This window comes from Peromyscus maniculatus, chromosome 13 (assembly GCF_049852395.1).
Source record: "Peromyscus maniculatus bairdii isolate BWxNUB_F1_BW_parent chromosome 13, HU_Pman_BW_mat_3.1, whole genome shotgun sequence".
Classification (NCBI taxonomy): Eukaryota; Metazoa; Chordata; class Mammalia; order Rodentia; family Cricetidae; genus Peromyscus; species Peromyscus maniculatus.
This window is the reverse complement of record NC_134864.1, coordinates 16,582,463-16,602,115: the sequence shown is the minus strand read 5'-3', so window position 1 is coordinate 16,602,115 and position 19,653 is coordinate 16,582,463.

Sequence of the window (19,653 nt, the reverse complement as noted above, 5' to 3'; positions counted from 1 at the left end):
TCTTAGTATAATTTATAATATGTACAAATTATAATATGAATAAATAAATACCAAATACTTATTTACAAGTAACTGATAATTCCTTTAGCTCAGTTCATATGATGGCTTTTTATTTAACTTTTTAAAGTTTTATTTATCAATATTTTAACTTAATAGAAAATATGTCAAAATAGTTTATTCACTTTAATATACTATATTTTGACATTTACTAGATCTAAGTTAAATGTCCCTGCTTTGGGGAAGACATTTAAGACATAAAATGGGAAATTCACCATTTCCTGTGATAAAGTGATTTGTATTTATAAATTTGAAATTCTTTTCCACAGAAATACAAATTCAAGCAAGAGATAGTAACAACTTTGTTTTAAGGTCACTTTATGCCAATACAATGATCATAAATTATTTCTGATGGCATCTAAATTTAGTCCAAAAATTTCATTATTATATTGATTTATGCATGAATCAAATCAGGAATGGCCATTAATAAAAAAACAAACTGAACGCCAGCAGTGGTGGCACATGCCTTTAATCCCAGCACTTGGGAGGCAGAGCCAGGTGGATCTCTGAATTTGAGGCCAGCCTGGGCTACAGAGTGAGTTTCAGGAAAGACTCCAAAGTCACAGAAAGTCTGTCTTAAATAAATAAATAAATAAATAAATAAATAAATAAATAAATAAATAAATAAATAAATAAATAAACAAACAATATTCATGTCCAGAAATATATTCTGACCATCAAAATAGTCCTAAAAATTTCCAATTATAGCAACTCTAATTAGACACTTAAAATGCTTAATTTGACAGATTAAAAGATATCATTTCAATCTTAGTATAAGTGAAACAAATTTGCCAGTACCTATTGCTTCTCTTATGTACTCTAAGCAAAAAAACTGTGGTTTAAGACTGGGATGCTTTGCAAATAAAATGTATAAATAGCATTGCATAAACACAGCACATTGAGACATATACCATTAATTTTCTATGCATAAAATCTCAGAAAATACTCCTCCTGATGTCAAGATTTGGTCTAGACATTTCAATTTTACCTCTGCACTCTCTTCTTCATGTCTGTGGGTTGTATTTATAGGTAAAGACAATTAAGTACCTTACAGTAAAGGTGCCTTAGTTTCAGTCATTAGATTCCCATAACGCATCTACTAAGGTTTCTGCGTTCCTATATATCTTCATTTATGCAGATTATTCTATGTTATGTCATTCTTAAATGAGGAGAAACTTCTACTCAATCAATGAATCTTGGCTGGTGCATTCAAAGAAAGACATTCACAGAACACAGAAAGATAATTTTCAGAAGAAAGTTTTCTCACAGGATTAGAGTCAGGAGCTTCAGAGAAAGATTGCAGAGCTCCTGCACATCAGGAACAGGACCCCAGAAATGGAGTGCCATCCTGGATCCTCACCTTAGGGTTAGTGAGCTTTACTAGTTTGAGGTACAATAGGAACAGTAAGCTGGTTTGCCTGTTGGTTAGTCAACAAGGTGTCCAGTGTCTCCCAGTTTTGATCACACCCTTAAGTACTATTTCCAGGCACAGGTGCTCATGTGGATGAAGAGATAACAAAGCAGACCTTATTCTGGAATGTCTGCCTTTAGTGAGGATAGAACAAACAACAAGAAGATTCAAGCTTCCAGCCAAGGGCAGTCACAATAGCTCTCTTTAGGAACCCTCTCCTAGAGCTACCTGACCCAAATCTATCCCCTAGTCTCATGAATTCCTTTCTGAACCATCAGTCAAGATCACCTTTTTCTAAAATGCCTTTATCCTTCCTGAATCCATGGACCATTCTCTCCTAACAGCCCATTAAACTCTGAAGAACTGAAGGTAGGTCTGTAGTCATACCACCTGTGAGCACCTCCCTGGCTTTTCATGCTGCTCAGGCACCCAGAAACAGTGCTGACGTTTTCTAAGACATTCGCTACTTAAAGTTTGCATTCTAGTGCCATGTTTGGTACATACCTAAACAGTACTCTGAAAATGATGGGGAAATCGGTTCAAGATATACCACCTACTCTACAGGGCTTCTAGTGCAGTCCCCTGGAGGCTTAAACTCGGAGATATGCTTTGAAGTTTTTTTTCCCTTCTCACTATTCAACACACAGATTTCTCTCGATCTTCCTTTGCCATTTGTTAAAAAAAATAATTAGTGTCAGGAGAAAGAAATTTCAATCATGTAATAGGTAAGGAAGCTAACCTTTCAAATTTGTTTTTTCAAGACAAAAATAATTACTTATCACATTCAGTGCAGGAGCAGATATACAAAGTCAGTCATTAATGGGATCACCCCTAACTCTCTGCAGGGGACTGCAGAGGTTTGGCAGGGCTAGGAGTGGGCCATTTAAAACAGACCAGTTCCCCTGTGCTTTTTCAGGTCTTCAAACACCATGTATCAGTCACGTTATTCACTGCTGTGGCCAGAAAACGGTTACTAACCAATTCATGGGAAGGTATACTTTTTCATATGTTTAAGAAGGAATATAGTCTACCATGGGGGGATCATAGCACTAGGATCACAAGACAGTTAATCACTGTGCTACTCCAGCCAAAAATCAGAAAGAGAACAGAGAGTGAGGCCAGTCTGTAAAATTTAAAGTCCACCCACTGCGATGCACTTCTTGGAGCAAGGCTTCACTTTCAAAGGTTCCACAAACTTACCAAACCACTAGGTGAGTACCAAGGGCTCAAACAAGTGAGCTTACAGGGGATACTTCAGATTCAATCCGCAACACATCAATAGCATAGGAACAAGTAAACGACACATTTTGTGCATTAGAGAGAGTTCTTTGAAATTCTTGCTTTTTTATGTACTAATATAACAGAGCCAGAGATCTATCCATTCCTTCTGTTCCTGGAGAACCACATTGGAAAACCTTGCAGTTTGGCTTCCTCTGTTTATCCCTAACTAAACCTCTTTGCAGCCACCTTCCTAGGTTCAGATGTTGCTTGTGCTATGAAGAAAAGGAAGAGGAGTTGAAGAGGAGACTAAGTTTCCTTGACACAACATTGCTTGATCAGCTCCACTTCCTAAAAAATACAGTGAATCACAATATCCCTTCCTTTACAAGTCCACTTTACATAGGAAACAATAATTATTTTTTCTGATTCTCCTTTTCTGGATGTGTAGGATATAAATAGGAGCCATAATTGTTGGCTATCAATATGAATCGACTATTTGAATATACAAAATCCAGAATTAATGTGCTTTACCTCCTATTTTCTATGTTCAAATCCATTCCAGAAAAAAAAGAAAAAAGAAATGGAAGGTTTAACTGTTTGAACAAAGTTTCATTTGAAGAAGGAAGTGGTTAGGATAGACAGACAGACAGAAGGAAATTCCAAAATTCTATTTCATGACATAATTACTTTCCTCATCACTCTCTATGGGTATCATGTTAATGCACTCAGAAATCACAACAGAAATTGCATACTGTACTCAAGTCTATTATTTCTTTTACTTCCTTTTGTTTTATAGCTTTGAAAATTACATGCAATCAATAATTTGGCTTTAGGAAATACCATGAAGTAGGTTAGGGAATATTAGAGTACACTAGCAACTCTGTTTTTCTTCTAACCCTCAATTGATAAAAATGCATGGTGGAGCCATGCCAAGCAGAATTCCTGTTAAAATACAGCGCAGTTAAGATGATATCAAGCTGGTGGTTAATATAAGATTGTTTCGCATTAAAATCTGATATATTAAAAAATAATATAATACCCTAAGCATCCAGAGAGAAAAGACCCTCATTCATCTAAAAGGCAATGCCAAAATCAGGGGAAAACGACACTCAAAATTGTTGCAAAACTCTCTCTCTCTCTCTCTACGAATGACTGTAAGAGAAGCTGTTTTTCTCGGATTTCATCATGAAGAAAAAGTCATGCCATTTTCCATTTTCAACTCCTGCTTTGCTCCCACTTCTGTCATAAATCGGTGGCTCTAACCATCCTGTGCTTTGATTCCTTCAAACTGGCACTGGCATCCTCTGCACCGCTGAGTGATCGTCACATTGCTCCCCTTCATCATTCGGTAGAAGTATAAGGTAATGACAGAGAGAGAGGGCTTAGGTACCTAAACCAACAGGTGCTTCAAACAGCGTCAAAAGTCACAGTTGATTCATCCTTTGCTACGGTGGACCTTTCTTAATTGTGTAGATAAAATGTGAAGCCGTGGGGAAAGATGGATCAGGGCTTTGGTTCTAGTAATAATGAATAATGAGTAATAAAAATAAGAGACAGTAAATGTAGACGTTTTTTGGTGCACTTAGTTTCTCACATAACTTCTTTGCTCATCAATTGACAAACTTGAAAAAGAACAGAGAGATTGGAATGACCCTGGACAGATTCACCTCTTTCACACGATACAATAAAAACCATCAGGCAATGTAAGTTTTGAGATGGAAGTAGTCAAATGTGCCACTGAACCACATAAGAACCATAGAATAGATGTCATATATTTTATACCTTCCATCAGATGGATTGAAAAAGATTAATCTATTATCTTGTAAAATACATAATAAATTTTTCATGTCACATTAGAATAAACCAAAAGCTCATGCCAAAACTCTGTTTTTTTTTTTTTTCCTAGTGGACATATTTAAAACCAAAAGAATTTTCGATCATTTTTATTCTCTCTTTATCCCTCTTCTTTTCACAATGTATGACTTTAAAGGACAGCATAACTTAAGCCAAAGGTGTTATTTGTTTTTATTTATTTGTTTGAGTTGATATAACAGTCTCTTCTCTGTATTTTTACCTTTTTTAAAATAATAGGTTATAATTGAATTATCATTTCCTTTCCTTCCTTCAAACATTCCTATGTACCACCCCCATCCCCTTTCCTTTAAATTCTTTGCCTCAATTTCTTCCTGTGTGTGTGTAAATAAGGGGTAAGAAGGGAAGATTCAAAGGAGGTCTCAACCTTACACAAGGAACTATAGACAACTAACGGATACTGACAGCAGTAGACATAATCTCCTCAGGGAAGAGTGCACCAAATGGTTGTTCAAAGCTTACTTTTTCTAATACAAGCTAATCATTCTCGCAACTGAAATAAGAGACCTGGCCCCCAAAATGTAAACACTTAATTGTGTATTTAGAAAGTAAAGTAGTAGAAGTAGATAGATATAGATCAGGGCTTTGTTTCAAAGATGGGTCTGTAAAGTAATAAAAACGAAGCACAGTAAATTTAGAAGTTTGTCCTGCGCTTAGTTTCCCATATAACTTATTTACTCATCGATTGCTAATCTTGAAAAAGATTACATACAGTACATTCTGTATGTATCATTTGTTGTAGACATCTAAAATTATCAATAGTTTTTATTTTTAGAAAAATATGAATTATTCAGAGATCTCTATTTTTTATTTTTAATAGCAAATATACCCGTTTAAATCTGTTTAAGACTGACCCATTTTAATACTGTTTCCCATTGTATTTAAGCTTTATTTTCATTTTTATCAAAGAAATCAACAGATCTTCCAGGACTATGTTGCTAAATTTCCCTCTCTATCTTATGTTTGTTTTTATTTTTTTATTTTATTTTGTTTTTCTTTTCACCTTATGTCTCACACCCACATGGACACAGTTATTTAAACAAATGTTTACACCAAAATATGGCAAAATTAGACAGTAATACAAATGCTTAAGGTATATTTTTGAGAGATTTTTAAATCTCATAATGATTTCACTTTATTCAGGAAAAAGTTAAACAGGAAAAAAAAATCATTTTTTTTTTCATTCCTGTGGGGTCTCCCTTTCCCTCCTGGTCTGTTGACCACCAGGCTACAAGGACAAAGGGATCAGACAGGGTTTGGCAGGCTGTGAGTAAGACTGAAAGACCCTTCCAGGAGTCAGCTTCAGTGACTTTATTCCGGAGTGAGGGAAATACATAGGGCAGGGACAGCAGCTGGAGCATCACCTAATAGTGTGTTCATTGTGTGCTTCCTTTGCATTGGGCAGCAGGGTTCCCTCCTACAGAGGGCAGCACAGTACTTAATTATCATATGGGTGAATGGGCAGCACAGGGAGAGCATTTGCAGGGAACTGTGTCAAAGGTCATACTTAAGTCTGGCCTCCAAGCTCAGGGACAGCTTCCAAGTAAGGTCAGGCAGAGCGTAGGAAGCCCCTGCTGGGGGAAGAGAGTCTTCCATTTTTTTCCGAGGAGCTCAGAGAGCTGTCCAAACATGTTACACTACAACCTTAAGCAAGAGGGTCTTCCAATACATTTCTGTTCATACACATAAAATGTTACTTGGAAATGCCTATACCATGTGGCATAAGTTTGGTTTGGTTTGGTTTCTGATTCTGATGGTTAATTTATCCCAAGGTTTTTGGTGACATTAATTAATGTTCTCAATTTCTGGGGATGCTATCGAGTTCACTGCGAGCTTTAGGCACAATAATTTTATTTTCAGGTCCAGACATGTGAGGCTTTCTTACAAGCATAGCTAACTTCCATCACAAGAGAAAAGTATTAAAATCTAATTTAGCAGACTCGATAATTCTCCCCAGTTTTAGCTTGGGTGTTTTATATTCCGTCTGTACACCTCATGGCTATGTAACAATTCAATTACCCGAATTCTTCATCCAGAAAGTGACTTCTGGTAATTCTTATTCTGTTTGATTTACTACCCCTCCACATACACCTCCGAGTTTAACACATGCCAGTTGAGGTTAACTGAGGTAAAAATCTTGAAATGACCCTGGCATTGTGCCAGTTGGTGGGTTAAGGGATGGAAACTTTAATAAAGTACACAATAAAACAAAGAACATGATTAGGAGTGACATTTCGTGTCCCGGGGGCATTTCTTCACTTAGACATACAAAACAAAAACAAGCTCAGGCACCTGAAAGGAGGAGAGAGATGATACAATTGAAAGATGAAAAGGCAGAGGGTAAGTGTGAAGTAGCAAGTCAAGAGCCTGATGTGAGCTGCCAGCAGAAGCCGCTCTAAGGGCCTGGGAAGGGAAAAATCCTCAGTTAGCAGGTCAAGTAGGCAAGGAGTGGGTCGTGAAATGAGAAAGTGAAACATAGGCAACTTAGGGGAAGACAAAAAGGACAAAGTTTGAAGTTCACAGAGTCTTTGGAAATTCTTAGAAACTTTGGGGAATCACAATGATAAGAAAACCAGAAAGGAAAAAAAAATCTTTATTTACCTTTCTGTAAACAAAAATAACATGATAAATTCTGTGCATGTGGACACGACTATCAGGGTCTTGTTTTTTCTAAAACAAACTGATTTTCTGATTGGGTACAGGCTCATTTCTGCTTATTTTTTGTAGTAGCCTTTTTCTGTCTTAAAGAATATTTTATAGGCACATATCTCTGTATATAAAAGGTTTGGCACTAAAATTTCAAATAAAGGAAAAGAAAACAGGCTGAAAGGGAAATCCTAAAAACTTAATGGTAAATTGAAAAAGTCTGACAAACTGAATGAAACACAAATAATAAATGTATTAGAGGTCACCTAGTGTCTGATGAGTAAATTTAGATAAATACATATTTGGAGAAAAGATCTAAAATAAATTTCCTCACCATTATTGATATTGAATCAAACAATGAGTTTCTTCTGAAAGCATATATCCTGGGGGAATCTACAAGATAGATGATGGAGAGATATAAAATTACATTTTTGAAAGGTGAAGAAAGTAGGTTATCAAAACATAAAAAGTTATCTAGTTTGGGAGGGAGCAGGTAGGGGACATGGGGAGAAGAGGAGGGAAATGGGGTGACTATGATCATATTATTTTGTATTCATACTTCTATTATTCTCAAGAATAAAGAAAAGTATTTAAAATTTAAAGATGAAAACATTCTTATCTATCACATCATTTACCTTTGTTCTGTAAACACAGGGATTATACTGGTTTAATAAAGTGAGTTTCTCCTCCTAGATCCATGACTGCATTAACTCTGGGTTTAATCCTAGTTGGCTAGGATTTCAATGCTATAAGACCTCAATGCTATGCAAAGAACTACAGGTAACTAAGTGTAGCAGGCTTTTTCTTTGGGCTACCAACCAGCTCCTAAATCTTGACACAGACAGACATAGAAATGGGAACTCCAAGTAATAAAATTTAAAAGATAATCGGCCTTACTAGTAATCAAGGAATAGAAATTACAATAAAGTCTTAGCTAATGTTGGTTATATCTGGATTGGTAATGGTGGAAACAATGTTTACTTCCTTGTTCAGAGGAGAGGAAACTAAGAAAGGATTATCTAATTCAAAAGAGCATGGTACTGAACCGTCAACTTTGTATCTAGAAGCACTTCTGAGAGAAAGGCTCACTTGTATACATGTATAAATACATACATCAACAAAACAGGAAATGAGAGCCTCATATGCAAGAATAGCAAACACATATGTAAATTCTCAATGATGGGACATCATAAATACAATTATATATAGAAAGCTATGAGATTATTATTAAGTGAAAATAAAGTATGTGAAAATAACTTCAGTATTTTGGGGCACTGCTGAAGGTCAAACCTAGGGCCTGCTACATGCTAGACGAGCACTCTACTAAACAAGCTACACCCCCTAAGATATTTTAAGAAAGAAAAAAAAACTCTAAATACATAAATAATCCATATTGTTACATAATCAGAGAAACAACAGATGGTTAGAAACTATGTACGCTTCATATTTAACTGTACATACTTCTGGAGTTTTGAATAATACATAGAATATATCTGAATTTATAAACAATAAAATGTGATTATTTTATGAATCTCCTTTTCCCCAAGAATTCTGGGAGTTGAATATACCTAATTGTCTTTTTAGTTAAATCAAATATGTTGAGAGAAACATTTATTTGAAGAATTAAATTTTGTTCTTACACTATATAGGTTCACTTTAAGATTCCCTTGAAATGAAAAAAACAAAATAGTCTACATCCAAACTCCCATATGTCTGGCATGATTTCTCTTTTCCATGATCCTTTCTATCTGACTCAACTTCTGAAGTCACTTTCAAGTCAAAGAAATCTGTAAGTACCAAGTCACAAATAGCCCTGCATTCGTATGTAGCTGTACCTATGTAGTTACTCTGAGGTGACTGGGGAAAGAGGAAAATCCATTCATCATTTTGTTTCTTCACTAAAACTCTCTGAGAGGTTTCACTACAATCTAAAGGCTCAGTTGTTTCAGAAAAGCTTCTGAGGTCAAAAAAGGGCCTGAGAGTCTGAAAGCCAAAGCCTTCAGTTTTATTCATGAAAGAATGATCCACAGCCATACGATGCTGAATTTGTACATCTTATCTGATCTCAGAAGCTAAGTAGGGTCAGGTCTGGTTAGTACTTGGGTGGGAGAAAATGAAGATTAGCCTGCAGCTTGTCATGAGACTTGTTATGTCTGCTTGGGATGATTATAATAAACAGAAAATGAAGTAGATTATTTCAGAAATATAAGGCCTACTTGAATCATTCAACATCTGTTTTTGACTTAAAATTGCTTATGTCAAATTTGTTAAGTAATTGTGATATAAGTGCGAATGAGATAGGATAAATGACAGTCAGCCAGTTAGATAGATGAATACAAACACACACACACACACACACACACACACACACACACACACACACACACGAAAGATAATGTTCAAGTTTATAAATTATGCTCCACAAAAAAAAAATTAATCGTTTTATTTGTTTACCAAACATTGGCCCTGCACTTTTCATAGAAAACAACCTGACTAATAAGTATCCCAGTGCCTGGCAGGTAATATGGTAGAATAATTTGATGGTGAAATATGAATGTTTGCTTTACAAAGTGACAGCTCATCCGAGAGAATAAAATAAAAGAAAGAAAAGAGTAAGGGAAGACGGTGAGAAATTGGTTTAGATCGAAGGTTATAGCAGCTGTGCAAATAAAGAAAATGGTGCAATCAACAGTTCACATCCTCCTGATGGATCAGAGAAAAGGATCCGTGCAAATAGCTGCGATGTTTAAGCTCTTGCAGAAAAGAATGCAGAGGGGGAAATGCCAGCAAGGAGCAGTAACATATGAAGGCTCTTCAGTCACATTTCTTCCAGCAAATACAGAACAGGGATCCAGTGATTTATATAATAAAAATAACTCAAGAATTAATGCTCTTGTGTTTTGATTTTCACAACAAAGAACATACATACATATATATTTATTGAACATACATACATATATATTTCATGTATAACTGAGTAAAAGTTCTCAAGGGTGATAGGTCCTATTGCATCCTGGGTATTTGGAAGTTGAGTGGCATAATACACTTTTATCAAAGTTGTCTTTGATTAAGATTTGAGAACATATATGTATGTGTGGGATCCTTCGGCTCCTGGAGGGCACTAAAGCAAAAGGGAGAAAAGGAGGGAAGAGAGGGAGGGGGTGGGGGAAGGAGAGCAAAAAATAAATGGGAACAATGAGCTGAAAATGGAATAGAAATGGAGCAGTGAGCAAATCCTCAAATTAAAGAGTCACTTATTAATTCCTTGAGGAGCATGCCTGACATACGCAGAGTTCTGAAGAATGCTCCTCCAAGTGAACCTCTAACTTTAAATGATAAACACAAATAAAAACTTGTTCAGCTGTAGACTTCCAGACTGCACCTCAGAAAATCTGAATATTGAAAAGTATCTCGGGAGATTTTCCTGCAGCTGGCATCTGTTAGATTATACATGAAGCACAGCTTTACACTCGGCTTTTATATTTAAAAAAAATGTATGTTAATTTTTCCTAAGTAGTAATTTAGCAATTATATTTTCCTGGGTATTAAGAAAAAACTTGGCTTAGACTTGTATTATTATATAATGTAATAATAGTTATATAGCTCACTGAAAGAAATATTAGATCTAATAAATATTTGTCTAGTATACAAAGGTAAAAACAGACTTGCCTTCTGGAATCCCTGAGACTCAAATTTTGTAGCTTAGAATAAAATATATCTACTTAAAACTACTAACTTTTTATGGAATTTAACATGTAAAACCAATTCTTCTCTTATCCTAAATGAAAACAAGCAAATGAAATATGTGTGGACAGTATTTGCAGTATTGCTTATATCTTCTATTTTGAGAGGCATTGTTCTAACGTCCTCAGCCTTCTTTGTTGGTAGTGAAAGTTGACAAAGTAGCTAGCTCCCTTCTTTGTAGGAAGACATAAAAAGTGAATGGTAAAAGCAAAGTTTTCCTGGGTTACTTTAATAGCAGTACTTTTCAAAGTTAAGACATCTGATTGCCAACTTCAGAATGCTGTCAGATTACTCGAGAAAATTCTAATATATCAAGAGAGAGACACATTTTTGCATCAGGTGCTGCATTTTGAAACTTTGTTCTACAATCTCATGAACTCACCTTTCTTTTGACTGTATCCCCCATATTAGCTCTATTACCTACTCTGAGGAAGATCTCCATTCCCCAACAATTCAGATCAGCTTAGGTCCTACCTGTGTTTCATTCAGCATAGTCTGAGCTCCCTAGCCCTGAAGGCACTGATCTTACTGATAATCTCACATTTACTCACAGAGTTTTTCCAAACTCCTTGGAAAGTCTTAAAAGCATGGGAGGAAAATAAGAAAACGGAAAAATAATTTATTCAGGAAAAAACTAACAAACAAACAAACAAACAACTCACCATGGCCAATGAGATTGCTCAGTGGTTAGAGGTGGTTGCAGTCAAACTAGACCCCCTGAGTTCTATCTCGAGAATTACAACTTACAAGGTGGAAGAGGAGGAGCAACAAGTTGTCCTGTGACCTCCATAGTCACAGCACAAGTGCAAACACACACACACACACACCAAGCATTCAGGGGGTGCAGGGGAAGGATACAGAGGAGAATAAATGAATAAAAGGTGGCTGGAGCTATAAGAAATGATCCAGTGGTTCAGAGCGTCAGGTGACTCACAAATGGCTATAACTCCAGATCTATGGCTTCATGACTTTCTAAGGTACCTACTCACCTTACACATACATGCATACACATGCACACACAAACAGAACCACACACATAAATAAAAAATTTAAAATAATAATAAATAATCTTTTAAGAAAGCAACCTTGGAAGTAAAAATATTTCTTAAATGTAAAAATAAAACAGGTACACTACAAAGAGATAATGGAAGTAGAGACTAGATATTTGAAAACTTAATGCAATGATCAAAAGAATGTTTCCAATAAGGAGAGAAAAAGCAGAGGACCTGGGTCCTCTTATCCATGTTTTTGTCATAAAGGAAGGAGCACTTGAATCTATTCATCTAAGAAACATTAGTGTTTTCAATATTAGCTACATTTCTAGATTGATTGGGGAACTATCTCATATTTGACGCGATCTATTGTATTGACTTACTTGCTAGTTTTACTTTATGCTAAATATGAAAGTGTGAAAATAAAATGTTATAATATAAAGTATCAAAAGGTGTAAAAAATCTAATATACATATATATACACACATATATATATTAGATTTTTTAATTATATTATATATATGGTATAAGATTAACAAATTGCCATCAGCCTTCAAAAGTGTTTGTGTTGTTAGGGTGTTTGTGAGAGTCCTAACAGTGGGAATGGGGATAATGCCTACTCTTGGAACCCTTTTCCTCCTCATGAGTTACCTTACCCAGCCTTGATATGAGGGTTGTGCCAAGTCTTATTGCATCTTGTTATGTCAAGTTCAGTTGATATCACTGGGAGGCTTGCTCTTTTCTGAAAGGAAAAGAAGAAGCAGTGGATCTGGGAGAGAGGAGGTAGGGAGCTGAGAGGAGGGAGGGAGGGGAAGCTGTGGTCAGGATGTATTATATAAGAGAAGAATAAATAAAAAGTAAAAAAAAAAAAAGTAACAAATTGTCATCAGACTTCAAAGCCGTTATCAAGATTACCCAGCAAATAAATCTACATTCATAGGCTCGAGGGGCAAGCCTCTACTATGGTATCATTTTAAAGGGTATTGGTAATTTTCAATTACAAGTATATGGAGGAACTGGTGTTCATATGTGCACAGATTTCCACAAAGGTCAGAAGATGGCTTTGGATTACATGGAGCTAGAGTTCCAAGAAGTTGTGAACCACCTGTATTGGGTTCTGGGAACTGAACTCTGGTTCTCTGTGAGAGCAGAATGTCCTCTAAATGGCTAAGCCATCTTTCCAGTCTCGGTATTTTTATTGGAAACAAACTTACATTTAACATTCAAAAAGAAAATCAGATACACATAGAAAATTGAAAATAAATGAGGATAATGTTAGCATTTTCCCCCATGTAGTAATACAGTGATTTGGAAAACAAATGCTCAGTTGGATCATAATGCATCTGAAGTGTGTTCATTCTGAAAAACGGACTTCAATGGAATTTTAATCTCAGAAGTGCCTTGACCCTTCCACTGGTGTCTCAGCATTCCTATCTTTTTTTTTTTGCTATTTCCACTGTATATCATGAATTATAATCATACATATAATCTAAATTTATGTTATCAATGTAATTTGCTTACTCATTAAGGAATGCTGAATACAGGATAATTACTTGGTCACAGGAATTCAAAGCCAGCCCAGAAAGACAGCAAAATCTCATTTGAGAAGGAAAGGCAAAGCACAACAAAATAATAAAAAAAAGGTAGGAAAATAGGGAATGTGAATGGAAAAGGGAGTCAATATAAATGTGGACACACACACACACACACACACACACACACACACACACACATATTGGTTTTCCAGAAAAGGTTTCTCTATGTAGTTTTTTTTTTTCTTTTTTTTTTTTTTCTTTTTTTGGTGCCTCTCCTAGATCTTGCTCTCTGGACCAGGCTGGCCTCGAACTCACAGAGATCTGCCAGGCTCTGCCTCCCGAATGCTGGGATTAAAAGCATGTGCCACTAGAGCCTGGCTTGTGGACTAATATTAACAAAATCCCTTATGCACACGCATTAAGTCACCATAGTGCAACACTTTGTTTTGTACAAATGATACTCCTGATAGAGATACAAATGTGACTTACAGACATAAATATTTCATCAATTTAATGGGATGCTTCCATTTCCTTTGTGAATAAATATACATATTGTACTTTAATTGTAGGCTTGGCTGTGATTTTGGACAAAACACATAGTATGTACATACATACATATATACATACATATGTAAAAACACATAGGTATATACATGACATATCCAAATCTTTTATCAATATCTTCTTCTAATCCCCTTAACAAATGAAATACTCTACTGAAATCATTGCTTCACACCCTTTGTGGACCTCTTGAAATCTAAGGTATACAGCAGCACAAGGCATTAATTCTTGTTTTGAAATGTTACTTTCATTTGATTTATTCCTGAGCTATTTACAAGTGGAATCATACAATATGCATTGTTTGGGTATCAGTGTTTCACTGTAGCTGTAGTTTGCCTGTATTGCTACTTCATGTCCATGTTATTGCTTTTACTGTGATTCACATCATATTCTATCTATGATTGGTATGTGTATTGTTGGTATGTGTATTGTTTCCATCTTATGAACACTGTGATGACATGGATATATATATACATATATATATATATACATACATATATATACGTATATATATGTATATATATATTTAAAGTACAGAAGAAAATTACTTATTTTTAATTAAGAAATTTTTTACTCATTTTACATACCAACCACAGATCCTCCTCTCTTCCCTTCTCCCTCCCCCACAGACTTCTCCCCCAGCCCACTCCCCATTTCCTCTTCAGACAACCTAAGGAAGTTAGATGCACCCACAAAAACACAGGCAATAGCTGATTCCCCATAAGACATTAATTTAAAGCCCATGGACTCAGTGTGTAGAGATGATGATGAAATAGATAAATTTTGGGGTCCAGATAATGTGTGGAAACACTTGGCTGGGACTTGCTGAATGCACAAGGATGTCTGAGCATAATTTCCATTTAATTCCAAGTGAGTAAAGAATAGTGGAAAAATACTTTTCATTTGCTTCTCATAATGCAAAATTTTTATGAGAATTTGCTCCCACAAATTACATGAGTTCTTCAATATAATCTAAACATCTAAAATTAATTCTGGAAAAGTCCGTCTTACATACACATCCAGGAATCCAACTTCAGTAGGATGAATTAATTGTAGCTAGGATTTATTACAGATTTATATAGTTTATTTTTAGATGAAATGTTGCTAGAATATTAATTTACAAAGTTTTATTTTTAGTATACTACTTTTTTCAGTTTTTTTTATTCTTGTCAACTATAGATTTGACACAGAAAATATTCTTCAACAATGTAATACTTGTGATTGACAATGGATTACTGGGAAGAGAACAGATGCCAAGATGGCACAATATGCTTACTAGATGTGGGTCATGTCTTTAGACCCAAGAATTTTACACTGCAATCGATTATATGATTCACAACACATAAGAGATAATATAACCACTGACAGAATGTTCCTTCTCTTCCATACTTGATTTCTCATCCAGGCTCAAAGCGTCTGAACTCATCTCTGACATCCCCTCCTTCAGCTCCCATATTTAATAATCAACTCTTGTAGCCCCGGTGTCATGTATCGCTCAAGTCAATTTCTTCCTTCTATTCCCATTGCACCTACCATATTTCAGATCTGCTTGGCCACAGTCTACTCTGTCACAAAACGGGCTTCGTGCTGATCAATCCTGAAAATGCCATCGGGTTAATCTTCATAAAATACAATTCTGGACATGTCACTCACCTGCTAAAACATTTCAACAGCTCTCCACTGCCTAGCTAACAAAGTCAATAATTCTTAGTGTATGAATCAGTGTACCTATGTTTTGGTTATGGGTGATACTTTACTTCTTGTAAGGTGGTGGGATCATTTTTTACCCTTGTGTATATAAAAAAAAATGGGCATAGAGATTTATACATAGGAGTGTGCATTACTTTCTATAAATCTATCTGTGACCCAGTCACCCTTTCTCAGCTCCATCCTATATTCAATAATCAAAAGAACATCTTATTATTTATAATCTCCTTTGCACTGTAACAATTCCCTCAAAAAATCTATAGTGGCTTTTCATAAGTAAGTAACAGAGAATGCATGCCAAATGTAACAATCATTGTGTTTCTATGTGATCAAAGATAGAGGATAGTCTATCAGTTACGTTTATAGAGTACAACATGTTTGAGGTTAATAATCAAATCTAATCCATGGTCCTCCTCCATCTGCTTTTATTTCCAACTATAACTCTTCAGTGATAGGAATGGTAGGAGGTCGACAAGCATGTTTTGGAAATGTTAAGATCAAAACAGTGGGGAAAAATACAAGTTAGAAACAAAGGCTATCCACTGATGCTTCCAAAGACCACATTTGCCTTAACGGATTCTTTTGTTTTGCTGTGAGTTGATTCTACTGCTACATTAAAAGCCCCTGTGTTCTGGGGTTGTTTGTCAATGCTGTCTGTGTGCAGAGAGTGATTAGAGATGAGTCTCCACATGGGTAATTTAGACAGAAGATCACTTATCAGAGCACTTGTGTTCAACTCAAAACTAAAAATACTATTGGGGCCCTATAAATGTTAACCAGCATGAGGAATAACGATAATGAACACTTCTCAGCACATGTGCTTCTGAGTACACACACTTGAAGTTTTTCCAATTATGGTTCAAGAACATTTCAGCCCCTTTTATTCAGGACTATTATTCAGACTCCTCTGGAAATGTTTTATTCAGGTTGCACATCTCTTCTCTACAATCCTTGATTTAGAATTCAGCTCTCTAGTAATGAGGGGAAATTGGGTTCTAAAAGAAAACACACACACACACACACACACACACACCATTTTCTTAAGTGATGAATGCTATAGGTATGCATTGTCTTAATCTCAGGCACAAAAAAAGCAAAACAAGAAACCTTGAAACAGTCTGCTAAACTGTTAAAATGCTTTAGCTTTGAAAACAAAGAGAAATGGCAAATCACAGTACAACTCGACTCCCTTTTGAAATATCTACGATTGTATTTGTAATGTTACAGCTTAAAGATATGAATGACATCTATAAAAGGGCTGAGAGCAGTCTGGCAGTTTTCTCTCAGCAATATACAGCCTTACTAGACATAGATTGTGTCTTGCTTTGTGTGGTGGGCTTATTCTGATGAAAAAAGATAAAGGTATTAGCTCTGTAGGCTGGCTGTGTTCAACCTCTCTCTTTGAGCTGTTGTTTATTCTCCTATTTATAACTGAGGACAGGTCGGACAGCTTTGAGAGACTGTGATGAATTCTGAGAAAGAAAGTTTGTTCTGCGCGCGCGCGCGCGCGCGCGCGCGTGTGTGTGTGTGTGTGTGTGTGTGTGTGTGTGTGTGTGTACATACGAGCGCGCACAGTGGCAGTGACAGAGTGGGGGAAATGGATGTCTGTGCTTTTGTATGTGGAAGCCAGAGGTCCACCCCTGTTGTTGCCCCTCTCAAAGGCCATCTACCCTGTGTTTTGATGTAGTTTCTCACCTGGACCTAGGATTTGATTAGGATAGGCCAGCTGGCCATGGAGCTCTAGGCATTCTCCACCTCTCTAACAGTAGCATTACTAATCTACCTCACCACACCCAGATTTTACAGGAATCCAATTCAAGTCCTTCTGCTTACACAACACTTTATCTACTGATCTATCTCCTTAGGCCCCTTCCCCCCAAACACTTAAAAATCAAACCAAACCAAAACAAAACATAAAAACCCTGCTTCTCCCATCTCAAAGAGTGGTGTCAACTCACTGTGAAACTTCCCTGTTTCTAACTATGAAACAGGCAATTTCACGTTCAGCCCTTTCTATCAACTGAAGAATAGCATAGTGCTATCTGGTGATTCTTAGAAAAATTAAAATTAAAATAGCCAGTCCTGGGGTGCTTGAGTATTTTGAGGTCTCTGCTGAAGTAAGGAAGAAGTCACGGGTGAATGAGTGCTTGCTAATACAGAACTGGAAGTACCCAGCCAAGGTGCAAGAGACTGGCTGTCAGATAACCACCTCATTGGGGAAATCGGCCCCTCTGAAGATGACTTCCAGGGAAATGGGTATGCATTGAGAGTGCCCTGTTTTTAAATGACCACGATGCCAAGAACTGCTTAAGTCAAACTGTTCTGAGCAACCCGTGCTTACACTGGATCTCCCAACTTAGTGGTGTCAACAGAACTAATGACTGGGGCAGATAAGGTGGCTTCCTTCCTGCATGGATTAAGATTCTGTAAGCAAGCCAAAACTAAGCGCTATACACCTGCCACAACTGAGCAAAGAGAGTCTAATTCTGAAGATGCTTATCTAAACTTTCTGGTCTTAAAATCACATGTGGATGAGCTCAGAAACTTGTCCAGTATTTGTAGATTAAAGAAAATACACCAAGTATCCATGTCCATATATCTGATCTAAATGTCTGACCCATACAGGTTTCAAAATTGCATCTGCTCTAACACCTTCATGAGTGATCAGATAAGATCAGTGACATTTATTAACTACTGTGAGATTAAATTAAACAATAACTTCATTTTAAAAAATGGCTTAAAATGTATTCCTGATGCCAATATACTAAATTTTAGTGAGTTAAATTTAATAACATTTATATAAACTCTGGCATGTAAGATAAAAACTTAACTGGAAAAAATACTGTAAAATTTTAACACAGACACTTAAGCCAGTTTATAAATATTGTCTTTTCTTTCATTTTTGCTTCTACATGAATAGACGATAGTTAAGTCTTTACTAAAAAAATACCTTCTCATATCAGTAATTCAAAAATGTTCTGTTCCTTTCAAGGTGGTACTTTATACATTACACAGTGTAAAATAATATAACTGATCCATGTCACCAAACAGCTATTCTATGAGTATAAACAACATGTTTAGGGAAACAAAAATAAAATATATAAACAAATATCAGAAACATTAAAAATATATGAAGTGAAAATATTTTATATTAAAAGTTTTGCTTCAAAAATCAAAAGCATCATTAAGATGCACCTAGGTTGAAAAACAAAAGGATTTCAATACAGGAAAAGCAAAAGTATTTTAGGAAAGATGGAATAGTTTAGTTAATATTAAAATGGTCGTATGGCTGCTGCTGTAGCTCAGTGATCCAAAACGTGTCTTACATCTGAAAATTCCTAGGTTGAGTATCCAAAACTTCTCTCTCTCTCTCTCTCTCTCTCTCTCTCTCTCTCTCTCTCTCTCTCTCTCTCTCTCTCTCTCTCTCCACAAATCCACAAATAAATGTAACACAATAAAGCTAATTTGTACATTGCTTAGAGGCTCAACTCGCTGAAATAAGATATATTGGGAGGAAAGAGTTAATTACCTATTTTGGATGTGATGCTGTACTCTATACTTTGCATAAAATTAAATAAAATATCCTCTTTCTCCCATTGTTAATCCACTTTGGAGTTAATCTCCTCACACATATATCAGTCTAGCTGCATCAGCAAAATTCACCAAAGACTCAAATAGTCCTAAGCACATGTGTGAGAGTATATTCTCTACATTCTACAGGTAACAACTGTAACAATGTAGCCAACCCTTTTTGTTTTATCAAAAAGGATAAAACCTATACATCATTTTCTAAAATACATGCTTTCATACAAAAATTTATTGTAATATTGGCTACCAGTGATATTTTATTTGCTCATCAAAGCAAAAAAGTGCATTTTGCCTATATTTTCCTCTGGTATTCTAAGTT